The 16,206-nt window shown below is 41.5% G+C and overlaps 1 long non-coding RNA gene across 2 annotated transcripts in view; it reads left to right on the top strand.

Annotated features, from left to right (window-relative positions):
- Nucleotides 1-627, top strand: part of LOC147365366 (uncharacterized) — a 38,943-nt gene extending 38,316 nt beyond the window's left edge. For both annotated transcript variants that reach the window (XR_015135467.1, XR_015135466.1), the window contains exon 2: nucleotides 126-627. This is a non-coding gene — a long non-coding RNA (uncharacterized LOC147365366). The remainder of the gene's footprint in view (nucleotides 1-125) is intronic.
- The last annotated feature ends 15,579 nt before the right edge of the window (nucleotides 628-16,206 follow it).

Genomic DNA, 16,206 nt, shown 5'->3' with positions numbered 1-16,206 from the left:
TCATTTGTGATTATTTCTGTTCATCACCTCTGCATCCATTGTTCTTTCCTGACTGCCTGGAAAACTCCCAGTATCCTCTCAGAGGTAACCTGAGTGTTAACTTCCCTAAATTGAATCCTTTTCAGGGAGTGTACTTGAGCGCCTCCCCTGAAAGGATTTTTCTGGACCCTGGACCTGCTTTTCCTGCCCTGGAGCCTGCCCAGCCTGGCGACCCACTACGCTGAAGCCCCACAGTGAGCTGTATGTGCTGTGAATAATTTGTGTCATAACATCGGACACCACTGAGTGACTGAACAAGGACTCACAAGCAAGTTTTACGGTTGCTATTGCAGGGAATGGCCACAAGGTGACAGGCTTTTCTCAAGCCCAATTGTGATTACCTGGGAAATCAAAGCTTTCCAGAATTTTAATTCAGGGCTGTTAATTTAATGTGGAATGTACCTGAAGAAAACCCAAAAGCTTTTGTGTTTTTCCTGAGTATTCTTTTTTAAATTAACCTGTAGTCCATATTATAGTAACATTGATACACAATGTGTGTCAGTGGCAGGTGACCTGAATATATTTTCTATTTTGCTGTTATTTCTGCTTTCTCACCATTGTACCCTGATTAAATTCTAGACAATGTAACTTCTGTTTCTTTTAAATTTACCGTCTAAGCCAGTGGGGAAGTCCTTCATCTGCATTAGCAGAAAAAATAATATCACCAAAGTTAGAAATCTGATTATGAAATAACATGTTCCAAATTATCTGGAAGTAGTTAGGACTTTCTTTTTGAAAGGAATGATTTTGAAATAACCTAAACTTTGGTTGATCTTGCATTTCTGTGTTAAAATTTGCAACATTCTTTCTGTTTATTTTAAACTCTTCTCTGAGAAACTAAATCACACAGTGCTTTTGCCCGTTAGGCTCAGGCATTTTGATAAAAGAGATAAAAAAAATGAGACACCTCAGATGTCCTAAGACAGTCTGGTAAGTGATTTGTCTCACAAGAAACTGCGAGGCTTGACGTGTAATAGCCCTCATAAGCATGAAGGGTCACTGATGTACACACATGTCATTGACCATAATCTTCTATCAACTAGAGACCAAGGGTTTCAGGAGCTGTGACAGGAAGTTCTCACCTCCCACTGACTCTAAATCTCTGTGACTTCCTGTGCTCCTTGAAAGTGAAAGTTGCTCAGTTGTGTCTGACTCTTTGCAACCTCCATACAGTCCATGGAATTCTCCAGGGCAGAATACTGGTGTGAGTAGCTGTTCCCTTCTCCAGGGGATCTTCCCAACCCAGGGATCGAACCCAGGTCTCCCACATTGCAGGCAGATTCTTTATCAGCTGAGCCACCAGGGAAGCCCAAGAATACTGGAGTGGGTAGCCTATCCCTTCTCCAGGGGATGTTCCTGACCCAGGAATCGAACTGGGGTCTCCTGCATTGCAGGCAGATTCTGAGCTCCTTACTTTAATGAATTCTGTCCCCATGCCCTTCCTCCCTGTTGACTGATGGTGACGGCAGCCCATAGAGCAGAAGGTCTGGTCCAATAACTGACTTACAGGCTCTTCTCTTCCCTTCCCAGTCCTGCCTTTTCACCTCTTTCTCTTTTCTCTGCTCATTGCTCACCTTTGATGTTATCAATGGGAGGTGGTGGACAAGCATTATTCTTCATCCAAAAAAGAATAAGTGAAAATGCATTGCTATCCCAGTAGGAACATTTTAATTTAGACATAAGAGCAGCTCACAATGAATATGATCTTGTACAGTTTTCTGTAGATTTGTTGTTGTCCAGTCTCTTTGTTGTGTCTGACTCTTTGCGACCCCATGGACTGCAGAACACCACACTTCCCGTCCTTCATCATCTCCCAGGGTTTGCTGAACTTCATGTCAATTGAGTTGGTGATGCCATCCAACCATCTCATCCTCTGTCATCCCCTTCTCCTCCTACCTTCAATCTTTCCCAGCATCAGGGTCTTTTCCAATGAGTCAGTTCTCCGCATCAGGTGGCCAAAGTATTGGAACTTCAGCTTCAGCATCCATCCTTCCAATGAATATTCAGGACTAATTTTCTTTAGGAAGGACTGGTTGGATCTTCCTTGCCATCCAAGGGTCTCTCAAGAGTCTTCTCCAATACCACAGTTCAAAAGCATCAATTCTTTGATGCTCAGTCTTCTTTATGGTCCAACTCTCACATCCATACATGACTACTGGAAAACCCATAGCTGTGACTAGACAGACCTCTGTTGGCAAAGTAATGTCTCTGCTTTTTACTATGTTGTCTAGGTTGGTCATAGCTTTTCATCCAAGGAGCAAGCATCATTTAATTTCATGGCTCCAGTCACCATCTACACTGATTTTGTAGCCCAAGAAAATAAACGTCTCTCATTGTTTCCATTATTTCTTCATCTATTTGCTATGAAGTGATGGGACCAGACGTCATAATCTTCATTTTTTAAATGTTGAGTTTTAAGCCAGCTTTTTCACTCCCCTGTTTTACCCTTATCAAGGGGCTCTTTAGTTCCTGTTCGCTTTCTGCCATAAGGATGGTATCATCTGCATATCTGCGGTTATTGATATTTCTCCTGGCAGTCTTGATTCCAGCTTGTGCTTCATCCAGCCCAGCATTTTGCTGATGTACTCTGCATAGAAGTTAAAAAAGCAGGGTGAGAATATACAGCCTTGACATACTCTTTTCCTGATATAGGACTGGCCACTTCCTCCGCCTCCGCTTGGGACCCTTGTTGGGGGGAAGTGGCTGCCTTGTGAGGGGGGACACAGCAGCTCTGGAAAGACACAGGTGACCCGTAAGTGGGGCCTCCCTCCCACCTTCACCTGCGTGGTCCACAGAGGCGGACACCCAGCTCCGGCCAAGCCTTCTGATGCCTGCAGCGCCCATGACACTCCACCTGCATCCCGCAGACTCCCAGACATCCTGCCCCAAGCATCTCATTAAAAGAGATAGTGAGAAAACTCTTTCCTAAGCTTCTAAATTCTGTCAGGAAGCAGACAGTGGTGATGGTAGCATCCTCCCAACTGAGTTTCTACGCTTAGCCGCTCCCCTCTGCAATTGGTCTAGCCTCCTCCACCCATGTGTCTGGCTACAGTGGCCTTCCCTTAACCCCATGTGTTTCCCGTAGCTCCCACTCTCTCCAGACTTGTAAAACCCCCTCATGTGGTGCAAGGAAATCGGCTCTTTCAGAAATGTATTAACTCACCCAGATTTCAAATGTATTATTCTTCCAAATGGCTGACAATTTCACCTTTTTAAAGAATTTATTTATTTATTATGTGTTTGGCTGCATGAGGTCTTAGTTGGGGCACAGGGTATCTTCACTGCGTTATGTGGGATCTTTTGAGTCACTGTGCAAACTCTAGTTGTGGCTCTGCGACTCAGGAGCTGTGGCATGTGTAGGGTAAGGGAGTTGGTTCGGAAAAAGAAGGAGACCGGCCCCTTCCAGGAACAAATTACCTTTAATGAGGTGAGAAGGGGCAGCAGTCAGATTAGTGTGCTGCTGCACTAACCCAAGAAAAAAGTAAGTATAGGTATATATGTGGAAAACTGTCTTGAGGGGGCCTGGTCTTCTCCAAGGTTGTTTCAGATTAGTTATCTCTTAAACAGCTGGGGCAGGGAATTCTGGAGATCAGCCAGAGGATGGAACTGGCTAGGAGCTGGGCATAATCAGCCTTAATGTCCATTTTTTCCTTCGGGTGAGAGAGTTCTTTGTTTTGCATAGAATGGTGGGGAGGACCTGGCGGGGAGTTTTAACTCCAGGCTATTTTGAGCCCTGTAACTTACCTTCAGCATGGAAGCTCTGTTGCCCCTTTTTATGTGGGATTTTAGTTCTCTGATCAGCGATCAGCAACTGAACCCGAGTTCCCCTGCATTGCCAGGTGGATTCTTAACCACTGAACCACCAGTGAGGTCCCTGAAAATTTCACTTTTGAAAACTGAGATAACCAGTTTGATTTGGGTGTTACCTAAGTGTACAGTTGAGTGCACGTGTCAAGTCACACAGTCATTTCATCAGGTTTTAGACCCACACAGCCAGAGCACAAAAGCTTTCTTCATACATCTGCAGAAAGCGTGCACTCTGACCAAAACTCTGGCTTACAAGTTTCAAAGTGATAACTGTAAAGCTGCCATCAACAGATTCCCAGCTAACAGGTTCCCAGCTACACTTTGACAACATCTTTGGTGTTGCCTTGGGGCTCTTGCTAATACTGAGCATAGATAAGTTGTTGTTCTTCAGCAGACAGTTCTTTTATGTGCTGAGCCCTGTCTTCACGGTGCTGGGCAGAGACTGAAACACAAGAGTGCGTAGTGCTTCTTACTTCTCTGAAAGGCATTATTATGGCTTTTCTCAATTGTGTCCTGATTTAAAATAATCCAAACTAATAATCCTCAAAATAAAGATATAATACAACTACCTGAAGATGATGAACTTTTTTTCAAAAACATAATTACAAAACTCTATTTAGTCACCTTATTTATGGATCAGTTGGTGAAAGTTCTTGTGAGATACATAAAACAGTAACTATGAGCTAAAACTGATTTATTAACAGTTCAAATTCAAAACTATGTACATTAGCTCTATTTTTGATTTGGATCAAATCAGCTTGAAGAAATCAGATCATTCTTCATCAGACTGAAGAAATTAGTAGACCGAAAGAGAAAGGATGTTTTTACCTACTCTCTAAGACTCTGACCTTTACTTCTGATATGGTAAGGAAGTACTTTCTGTATTCAGTTCAATTCAGTTCAGTAGCTCAGTCGTGTCTGACTCTTTGCGACCCCATGAACCGCAGCACGCCAGGCCTCCCTGTCCATCACCAACTCCCAGAGTTCACCCAAACCCATGTCCATTGAGTTGGTGATGCCATCCAACCATCTCATCCTCTGTCGTCCCCTTCCTCTCCTGCCCTCAATCTTTTTCAGCATCAGGGTCTTTTCCAGTAAGTCAGCTCTTCGCCTCAGGTGGCCAAAGTATTGGAGTTTCAGCTTCAAAATCAGTCCTTCCAATGAACACCCAGGACTGATCTCCTTTAGGATGGACTGGTTGGATCTCCTTGCAGTCCAAGGGACTCTCAAGAGTCTTCTCCAACACCACAGTTCAAAAGCATCAGTTCTTCAGTGCTCAGCTTTCTTTATAGTCCAATTCTCACATCCATACATGACCACTGGAAAAACCATAGCCTTGATTAGACAGACCTTTGTTGGCAAAGTAATGTCTCTGCTTTTCAGTATGCTATCTAGGTTGGTCATAACTTTCCTTCCAAGGAGTAAGCGTCTTTTAATTTCATGGCTGCAATCACCATCTGCAGTGATTTTGGAGCCCAGAAAAATAAAGTCAGCCACTGTTTCCACTGTTTCCCCGTCTATTTGCCATGAAGTGATGGGACTAGATGCCATGATCTTAGTTTTCTGAATGTGGAGCTTTAAGCCAATTTTTTCACTCTCCTCTTTCACTTTCATCAAGAGGCCCTTTAGTTCTTCTTCACTTTCTGCCATAAGGGTGGTGTCATTTGCATATCTGAGGTTATTGATATTTCTCCTGGCAATCTTGATTCCAGCTTGTGCTTCCTCCAGCCCAGCGTTTCTCATGATGTACTCTGCGTATAAGTTAAATAAGCAAGGTGACAATATACAGCCTTGATGTACTCCTTTTCCTATTTGGAACCAGTCTGTTGTTCCAATGTCCAGTTCTAACTGTTGCTTCCTGACCTGAATACAGGTTTCTCAAGGGGCAGGTCAGGTGGTCTGGTATTCCCATCTCTTTCAGAATTTTCCACAGTTCATTGTCATCCACACAGTCAAAGACTTTGACATAGTCAATAAAGCAGAAATAGATGTTTTTCTGGAACTCTCTTGCTTTTTTGATGATCCAGCAGATGTTGGCAATTTGATCTCTGGTTCCTCTGCCTTTTCTAAAACCAGCTTAAACATCTGGAAGTTCATGGTTCACATATTGCTGAAGCCTGGCTTGGAGAATTTTGAGCATTACTTTACTAACGTGTGAGATGAGTGCAATTGTGTGGTAGTTTGAGCATTTTTTGGTATTGCCTTTCTTTGGGATTGGAATGAAACCTGACCTTTTCCAGTCCTGTGGCCACTGCTGAGTTTTCCAAATTTGCTGGCATATTGAGTGCAACACTTTCACAGCATCATCTTTCAGGAGTTGACATAGTTCAACTGGAATTCCATCACCTCCACTAGCTTTGTGCCAAAACAATTCTTTATATTCCAGACTCTAGTATTTTGAGGGCATACATATAACACATTTATGTGAGAAAGAAGTAACAGAAAACAGATGTTCAGGAAAACTTCAAACAGCATGAATGACTGTGGCATTTTGCTCTGCCCCATTTTCCATAATTGTTTTCTGGGCTTTCAATAATGTGGATTTTGAAAATAAGCAGACTTGCCTTTTCTCATTGGTTAAATGGAGTGAAAAGGGAGAAAGAAGAACTGACTCGCTGAAGGTAGAAATCTGTGAAAACCCTTGGCAGCTCCCAAAGGTGTTGGTCTTTTTATTTGTTAACAATTAACACTTGAGTTATGTTTGTTAACAACACAACAATTAGGTTTCTATTTTAATGGAGGTGCACAGTGCTCTTTGTACTTAATCCACACCGAATATACGAAAATGGCCTGTTCAATTTCTCCAAAGGAAAAATGCTGGCCAGAGGATGTTTGGTGAGGCATGATGGGGCATGAGTGGTGAGCTGCCCACTTGCCCTGTGGGCTGAGGAGGGGCAGGGAGCTGGCTGTGGTTCCCATCTCAGCTTCTACAGAATAAACAGAGAGCAGGCCAGTAACCTTGGCTCAGAGGAGTTGGGGTCTTCCCAGGTAGCTCATTGGTAAAGAATCTGCCTGCCAATGTCAGAGACGTGGGTTTAATCCCTGGGTCTGAAAGATCCCCTGGAAAAGGGAATGGCAACCCACTCCAGTATTCTTGCCTGGAGAACCCCATGGACAGAGGACCCTGGTGGGCTACAGTCCATGGTGTCGCAGAGTCAGACACGACGGAACGACTGAACAACAGCAATAGAGAGCTCTCAGCTCAGAGGCACTCACACTGTACCTGACAGTTGACATGTGAATTCAGTCAACACCATGAACACTAGCTTATCATTTTTATGTATTTCAAGTGTTCACATAGTTAATTTATCAAAGACATTTCACTTTTAATTTAGTTTGTTGTTAAATTATAAAAATTGATCTTTAGAAATTGAGATACAAATGTAACTTTTAGAAAACTTTCCATGAAAGATTCTGTATTTGTTATTAAAAAAAATTACACTTTCTTTTAGTCCCACCTTTTTTCAACCTTGTTCTGTGTAGCTCTTGGCAACTCTTATTGGTAGTAAGATGGTCTAACTTTTGAGGCCATAAGTGAATCAGAGTGAAAACAATCTTAAAATTACCCCGAGAGGAAGAAAACTGAGGAGTACCGTTCATTTTCCTTTGAAGTCTGCTCTGTTATATATATATAAGACATATATAAGCTCTCTATATATGTAGAATGTTCTGGGGTGAACCCCAAAGCAGAAACAACTCATGATGTTAATGGCCGTGTGCTCACACAGCCAGATTATGGACTGTAGCCCAGCAGGCTCCTCTGTCTATGTAATTCTCCAGGCAAGATTACTGCAGTGGGTTACCATGCCCTCCTCCAGGGGATCTTCCCAGCCCTGGGATCAAACCCATGTCTCCTGCACTGCAGCAGATTCTTTACTGTCTGAGCCACCAGGGAAGCCACAAGATTATCTCAGGCTGTCGTCAATTTGTAGAGGGTCTCCATCTGTGTCTCATGAGAATTTATGATCAAGTAGAAAGGCTCTGCTATTTTATCATTCTCTTTAATTTCAGTATGCTCTTATGTCTCTGCATGACTGTATAATTATAAAAAATGTGATGGCCATAGCTAGTAAAGGATACCTGGTGCATTTTCAAAAACCTTCCCATGCGACTGGTACACTTTTTAGGACTCTTTTTTTTTATCATAAATGAAGTTTTTTATTCATCAGCAGTGAAAATGACAGTGATAATAACTTGAGAACTTGGGATTTAATTTTAAGAATACTATTTTACAACATAAATTGAAAATATGGAAACAGAATCGAAATAAAGATTTTTGTTTTATTTTAAGCATGTCATTACTCAGATTGTTTTCGTAGTACTCTTGTGACTTGTGTAGTACTTCTATAATGAAGAAATCTGCTGTGAAATGGTCACGTGTTCAGTACGTATATTTGTGCTAAGACATAAGATCTTCTTAAAGGTCTGTTGTTTGAGGTTAGCATCTGAGGACTACCTGGTTTTTATCCTTCTTTATTTTTGCATTTCTCTATGATTGGGTCACTGTACTAATGCAAGGACATCCTCTGATGCCCATTATCATTATCAAGGCACTTTACATCCATATTAACGATGAGTTGCTTAGCAACTGACTAGTTGATGAAACCTACTGGATCTCCTCGCTGCCTTTTTGGAATATGTCAGGAACTAAATGGAGTATATTTGATTTTTCACAACACTTTAGCATTCTACCATCTCGGAAGGTTTATAAGCAGTTTTATTTATTTGTTTTTGAATAGGTTTCATTTTTGTTTTTCAAACCCAGATTTCCATGAATAGTGGGCTTCCCTTGTGGCTCAGCTGGTAAAGAACCTACCTGGAATGAGGGAGACCTGGGTTTGATCCCTGGGTTGGGAAGATCCCCTGGAGAAGGGAAAGGCTACCCACTCCAGTATTCTGGCCTGGAGAATTCCATGGACTGTATAGTCCATGGGGTCGCAAAGAGTGAACTCCGGGAGTTGGTGATGGACAGGGAGGCCTGGCGTGCTGCAATTCATGGGGTTGCAAAGAGTCGGACACGACTGAGCGACTGATCTGATCTGATCTGAGCAACTTTCACTTGGTGAATAGGCTTTATTTTTGTTCTTCAACCTCAGACTTCCTTGTGACTTCCTTGGAAGTTGACTTACTTGGAAGTTGATTACAACTTTTATCTTCAAGAGATAGTATTCCTAATATTTGAAGATTTGTTTCATATATTAGATCTTGAGAGCTCAATCTTGATCAGTCTTTGTAACTAGTCGGTTAAATTATGCTATGTCCAAAATATAATGTTAGATTATTGTTAGGTTGGCTTGATTTCTACTTTCAGCAAAGGGGTTTAAATTCATCTGGAGCCACACAGCATTATACTACACTAGGTGTATCAGTTGGTAAAGAATCTGCCTGCAGTGTGGGAGATCCAGGTTTGATCCCTGGTTTGGGAAGATCCCCTGGAAAAGGGGAATGGCAATCCACTCCAGTATTCTTGCCTGGAGAATCCCATGGGCATAGGAACCTGGGACTACAGTCCATGGGGTCGTAAAGAGTCAGGCATGACTGAATGACTAATACTTTAATTTTCTGACAAAGAACGGCAGTGCTTGATAAGTGACCAACAAGTGCAGAGAGTACAGAAGTTCAGGAAGGAAGCAAAAATCATGTCCTTGATGTTATTCAGGACAGGATAACCATGATGTGTCTCTTGGATACCGTAGAGGGATAAGAGAAAGCAGACCTTTCTAGATGGAGAAAATACAGCATCCTGAATTCCTCTTAGGTGTACAGAAATGCATAAAGATGACAACATTTGTGAAGGCATTGTAAAGGTTTTTCTCTTAAACCATTCTAATGAGATTAGTATATAATTTAAAGTAGAATGCCTATCATTCACATGTATTACATCAATGGATGGCTTACCTCATTCAATACCACACAGACTGTGGATCACAATAAACTATGGAAAATTCTGAAAGAGATGGGAATACCAGACCACCTAACGTGCCTCTTGAGAAATCTGTATGCAGGTCAGGAAGCAACAGTTAGAACTGGACATGGAACAACAGACTGGTTCCAAATCGGGAAAGGAGTATGTTAAGCTCAACATTCAGAAAACTAAGATCATGGCATCCAGTCCCATCACTTCATGGGAAATAGATGGGGAAATGGTGGAAACAGTGACAGACTTTATTTTTTGGGGCTCCAAAATCACTACAGATGGTGACCGCAGCCATGAAATTAAAAGACGCTTACTCCTTGGAAGAAATGTTATGACCAGCCTAGACAACATATTAAAAAGCAGAGACATTACTTTGCTGACAAAGTTCTGTCTAGTCATGTATGGATGTGAGAGTTGGACTATAAAGAAAGTGGAGCACTGAGGAATTGATGCTTTTGAACTGTGGTGTTGGAGAAGACTCTTGAGAGACTCTTGGACTGCAAGGAGATCCAACCAGGCAATCCTAAAGGAGATCAGTCCTGAGTGTTCATTGCAAGGACTGATGTTGAAGCTGAAACTCCCATACCTTGGCCACCTGATGAGAAGAGCTGACTCATTGGAAAAGAACCTGATGCTGGGAAAGATTGAGGGCAGGAGGAGAAGGGGACGACAGGGGATGAGATGGTTGGATGGCATCATCAACTTGATGGACATGGGTTTGAGTAAACTCTGGGATTTGGTGATGGACAGGGAGGCCTGGGGTGCTGCAGTCCATGGGGTCACAAAGAGTTGGACACGAATGAGCAACTGAACTGAATTGAAAGATGTCTATAGCAAAAAGACTAATAATGTTATAGTTGGAGTTATACAAGAAAGAATGTGAGACTCCAGTTCTTATTTTTAGTTAAACCACTGTTCCATTCAGTTAGCAAGTAGTGAGTAAGTACCTCAAAGAGTCAGACATGACTGAGCACCCATGCACACACCATAAACAGAAATGGGGAAGCAATATAATACAACAATGTTTATGGCATATTTAACACTCCCAGGCAGTTAGTCACATGATTTCATGTTTCACTTTTACACCTGGAATACACTGGACATTGATTTTTTTTTTTTTTTAATGCTGGGTTTCAAGGCATTTTGTTCCCCTATAGTGAGCCAATCAACCCAGAACCAGTCACTCTTTCCATTACATCGTCCCTATTATCATAAATCAGGTAATTCTCTCTCTGTGGGTATTTCCTTCTAAATTCTCAATCCTGTTCCCTCAGTTCTCTCCATGGATCAATTTCCTAATGTGTTAATTACTTTATAATAAAAATTCTCCATAGATGATGATGTAAATTCTCCAGGTTTCTTCTTCTTGCTTGGACACACTAAACCCTTAGACTTGCCACATGATTTTACAGCCATCTTGATAATTTCCACAACAACTTCTATTGGGATTAAAAAAAAATTATTGGAGCATTCTACTGGGATTTTAATTAAGATCAAATCTATGGATCAATCTGGGGAGAACTGATAGTTTTACAATATTGAAATTTTTAACCCACAAATCTGATGTAACCTCTATTTAGGTTTTTAAATGTTTCCCCTTTAATTTTCTTCAATAATATTTTGTACTTTGCAGTCTAACTGGTACTAGATTTATTCCTAGGTATTTGGTCTTTTATGCATTTTTGGTAAATCATATTTAAAATTCTTTTGTTTTCAATTTCTTTTTATTTTTATAAAGGAATACAATGGATCACTGACCTATGTCCAGAGATCATCTTAAATTTAAATTTATTTTAAAAATTATTTGGATTTTTGACACAATCATATTGTATACAATATATGATGGTTTTGTGTTTTGTATTTCCAATTCCTATGACTTTCATCTTTTCTTTGTAGCCTAATTACACTGGCTCAAGTGTAATTCTCTTTTTAATATACTTTTTTAAATTTATTTTTTATTGAAGGATAATTACTTTACAGAATTTTGTTGTTTTCATCAAACCTCAACATCGATCAGCCATCAGATCAGATCAGTCGCTCAGTCGTGTCTGACTCTTTGTGACCCCATGAATCGCAGCACGCCAGGCCTCCCTGTCCATCACCAACTCCCAGAATTCACTGAGACTCACGTCCATCGAGTCAGTGATGCCATCCAGCCATCTCATCCTCTGTCGTCCCCTTCTCCTCCTGCCCCCAATCCCTCACAGCATCAGAGTCTTTTCCAATGAGTCAACTCTTCGCATGAGGTGGCCAAAGTACTGGAGTTTCAGCTTTAGCATCATTCCTTCCAAAGAATCCCAGGGCTGATCTCCTTCAGAATGGACTGGTTGGATCTCCTTGCAGTCCAAGGGACTCTCAAGAGTCTTCTCCAACACACCAAAAGCATCAATTCTTCAGTGCTCAGCCTTCTTCACAGTCCAACTCTCACATCCATACATGACCACAGGAAAAGCCATAGCCTTGACTAGACGAACCTTTGTTGGCAAAGTAATGTCTCTGCTTTTGAATATGCTATCTAGGTTGGTCATAACTTTCCTTCCAAGGAGTAAGCATCTTTTAATTTTATGGCTGCAGTCACCATCTGTAGTGATTTTGGAGCCCAGAAAAATAAAGTCTGACACTGTTTCCACTGTTTCCCCATCTATTTCCCATGAAGTGGTGGGACTGGATGCCATGACCTTTGTTTTCTGAATGTTGAGCTTTAAGCCAACTTTTTCACTCTCCACTTTCACTTTCATCAAGAGGCTTTTGAGTTCCTTTTCACTTTCTGCCATAAGGGTGGTATCATCTGCATATCTGAGGTTATTGATATTTCTCCCGGCAGTCTTGATTCCAGCTTGTGTTTCTTCCAGTCCAGCGTTTCTCGATCAGCCGTAGGTATACATATATCCCCTCCCTTTTGAACCTCCATCCTATCTCCCTCCCCATCCCAACCCTCGAGGTTGATACAGAGCCCCTGTTTGACTTTCCTGAGCCATACAGCAAATTCCTGTTGGCTATCTATTTTACATATGGTAATGTAAGTTTCCATGTTACTCTTTGCATACATCTCACCCTTTCCTCCCCTCTCCCCATGTCCATAAGTCTATTCTCTATGTCTGTTTCTCCATTTCTGCCCTGTAAATAAATTCTTCAGAACTATTTTTCTAGATTCCGTATATGTGCATTAGAATATGATATTTATCTTTCTCTTTCTGACTCACTTCACTCTGTATAATAGGTTCTAGGTTCATCCACCTCATCAGAACTGACTCAAATGCATTCCTTTTTATGGCTGAGTAATATTCCATTGTGTATATGTACCACAACTTCTTTATCCATTCATCTGTCAATGGACATCTAGGTTGCTTCCGTGTTCTAGCTATTGTAAACAGTGCTGCAATGAACAATGGGATACATGTGTTTTTTCAACCCCGGTTTCCTCAGGGTATATGCCTAGGAGTGGGATTGCTGGGTCATACAGCGACTTAACAGCAACAGTAACATGGTGGTTTTATTTCTAGTTTTTTAAGGAATCTCCATACCATCTTTCATAGTGGCTGTAATCAATTTACATTCCCACCAACAGTGCAAGAGTGTTCCCTTTTCTCCATACCCTCTCCAGCATTTATTGTTTGTAGACATTTTGATGATGGCCATTCTGACAGGTGTGAGGTGATATCTCATTATGGTTTTGATTTGCATTTCTCTAATAATGAGCGATGTTGAGCATCTTTTCATGTGTTTGTTAGCCATCTGTATGTCTCCTTTGGACAAATGTCTGTTTAGGTCTTTTTCCCACTTTTCGATTGGGTTGTTTGTTTTCCTGGTATTGAGTTCTATGAGCTACTTGTATATTTTGGAAATTAATCCTTTGTCAGTTGTTTCATTTGCTATTATTTTCTCTCATTCCAAGGGTTGTCTTTTCACCTTGCTTATAGTTTCCTTTGCTGTGCAAAAGCTTTTGAGTTTAATCAGGTCCCACTTGTTTACTTTTGTTTTTATTTCCATTACTCTAGGAGGTAGATCATAGAGGATCTTGCTTTGATTTATGTCAACGAGTGTTCTGCCTATGTTTTCCACTAAGAGCTTTATAGTTTCTGGTCTTATATTTAGGTCTTTAATTCCATGTTCCTGGGTAGGAAGAATCAGTATTATGAAAATGACTATACTACCAAATGCAATCTACAGATTCAATACGATCCCTATCAAATTACCAATGGAATTTTTCACAGAACTAGAACAAAAAATTTCACAATGCATATGGAAACACAAAAGACCTTGAATAGCCAAAGCAGTCTTGAGAAAGAAGAATGGAGCTGGAGGAATCCACCTTTCTGACTTCAGATTAAAATATAAAGCTGCAGTCATCAAGACAGTATGGTACTGGCACAAAAACAAAAATATAGACCAATGGAACAAGATAGAAAGCCCAGAAATAAACCCACGCACCTATGGGTACCTTGTTTTTGACAAAGTGAAAGTGAAATGGTTGTGCTACTGCTGCTGCTAAGTCGCTTCAGTCGTGTCCGACTCTGTGTGACCCCATAGATGGGAGCCCACCAGGCTCCTCCGTCCATGGGATTCTCCAGGCAAGAATACTGGAGTGGGGTGCCATTTCCTTCTCCAATGCATGAAAGTGAAAAGTGAAAGTGAAGTCGCTCAGTCGTGCCCGACTCTTAGCAACCCCATGGACTGCAGCCCACCAGGCTCCTCCGTCCATGGGATTTTCCAGGCAAGAGTACTGGAGTGGGGTGCCATTGGCTCAGTCGTGTCCAACTCTTTGTGACCCCATGGACTGTAGCCTACAAGGCTCCTCCATCCATGGGATTTTCCAGGCAAGAGTACTGGGGTGGGTTACCATTTCCTTCTCCAGGGGATCTTCCCGACCCATGGATTGAACCAGGGTATCCCACGTTGTAGGCAGGCACTTCACTGTCTGAGCCACTAGGGAAGTCTGCCTTTTGACAAAGGAGGCAGGCTAGAATATACAATGGGGCAAATATAGTGTGTTCAATAAATGGTGCTGGGAAAACTGGACAGCTACATGTAAAAGAATGAAATTAGAACAGTTCCTAACACCATACACAAAGATAAACTCAAAATGGATTAAAGACCTAAATGTAAGACCAGAAACCATAAAACTCTTAGAGGAAAACAGGCAGAACACTCTATGTCAAGTGTAATTCTTAATAGAAATTACAGTGGTTTCCCCCTCTGATCCTTAATGTGATAGGTTGCATTCCTAAAGATAAGCCACTCTTACTTGCAGAAAGTGAAGAAGAACTAAAGAGCCTCTTGATGAAAGTGAAAGGGGAGAGTGAAAAAGCTTGCTTAAAACTCAACACTCAAAAAATCAAGATCATGGCAAATAGAAGGGGGAAAAGTAGAAGCAGTGACAGGCTTTATTTTCTTGGGCTCCCAAATCACTGCAGATGGTGACTGCAACCATGAAATTAAAAGATGCTTGCTCCTTGGAAGAAAAGCTCTGACAAACCTAGACAGCATATTAAAAAGCAGAGACATCACTTTGTGGTGACCAGAGCAAGCTGGGACTCAATAAAACCTCTTTGGGTTGTAAATTAGCTCTTTTTTTCACTTTCTTTTTATTTTTCCTAGAAGGGACATTTTGAGTAATTGCCTTGCTCTGGCTAGCTGAATTTCCTTTGTGTATGAGTATTCTAGATCTATCCCTGTGGCTACTGTAAGGCGAGTGCAGAGAAAAGAGAGCAAGCCGGGCAGTCAGGCAATGAAAAGGGAAATTTATTAGAGGGAAAAGAGACGGTGACTGGCCCTTAAGCAGGACCAGTGTCCTCCCTTTCTGATGAGGTCTTTCATATACCCCACCAATGAAAAATTCTCTGATGGTTAATTCTCTGCAGTTGAGTCCTGTGGTCACATAGTCAGAGGTCTGGAATCCGGTGGTCTCGTAGCCTTGAGAAGGTAGGCGCCAGTGGGAAAACAGAATGTTGTTTGGGCAATTTGGTCAGTCTCAAGAGTCACTGTGATTTTATTCTTTGTTTGCAAGGTCAATATCATGAGCCATTTCTACCGTGAACCCCCAAATAGACTCTAACATTCAGCCTTTTTGATTTGGGATAAGAGCCAAAGGTCAATTTTGCCTAACTGCTTCCTGCAGGACAGAGGCACATCGGGGTGAGATGAGGAAAGTCTGGAATGTGAGTCAAGGGGATTTGTGTGAGGTCAAAGTTTTTGAGCGAGCTAGAAGTAGCTCATGGATAGTTCAGCTGGTAAATGCTCATTAACGGTCCTGAAGAAATTTTGAAAAAGATGCATTAAACATGGGCCAAAAGTTAAAATAAGGGTAAGCAGAAGAAGAAGGCCTAGCAAAGGTAGGACCCAGGGCAACCAATTCCAATTGCTTCACCAGTTTTCCCATGAATGACTGAGGTGTTTATATATTCTAGAGGCCCTGTTTGTTAGATCTCTTGCTGCTTCCTTTA

The sequence above is a fragment of the Bos grunniens genome, chromosome 10 (assembly GCF_055505025.1).
Source record: "Bos grunniens cultivar Pamir isolate PY7600 chromosome 10, Bosgru_T2T1.0, whole genome shotgun sequence".
NCBI classification, from domain to species: domain Eukaryota; kingdom Metazoa; phylum Chordata; class Mammalia; order Artiodactyla; family Bovidae; genus Bos; species Bos grunniens.
This window is presented reverse-complemented; position numbering and strand designations above follow the sequence as displayed.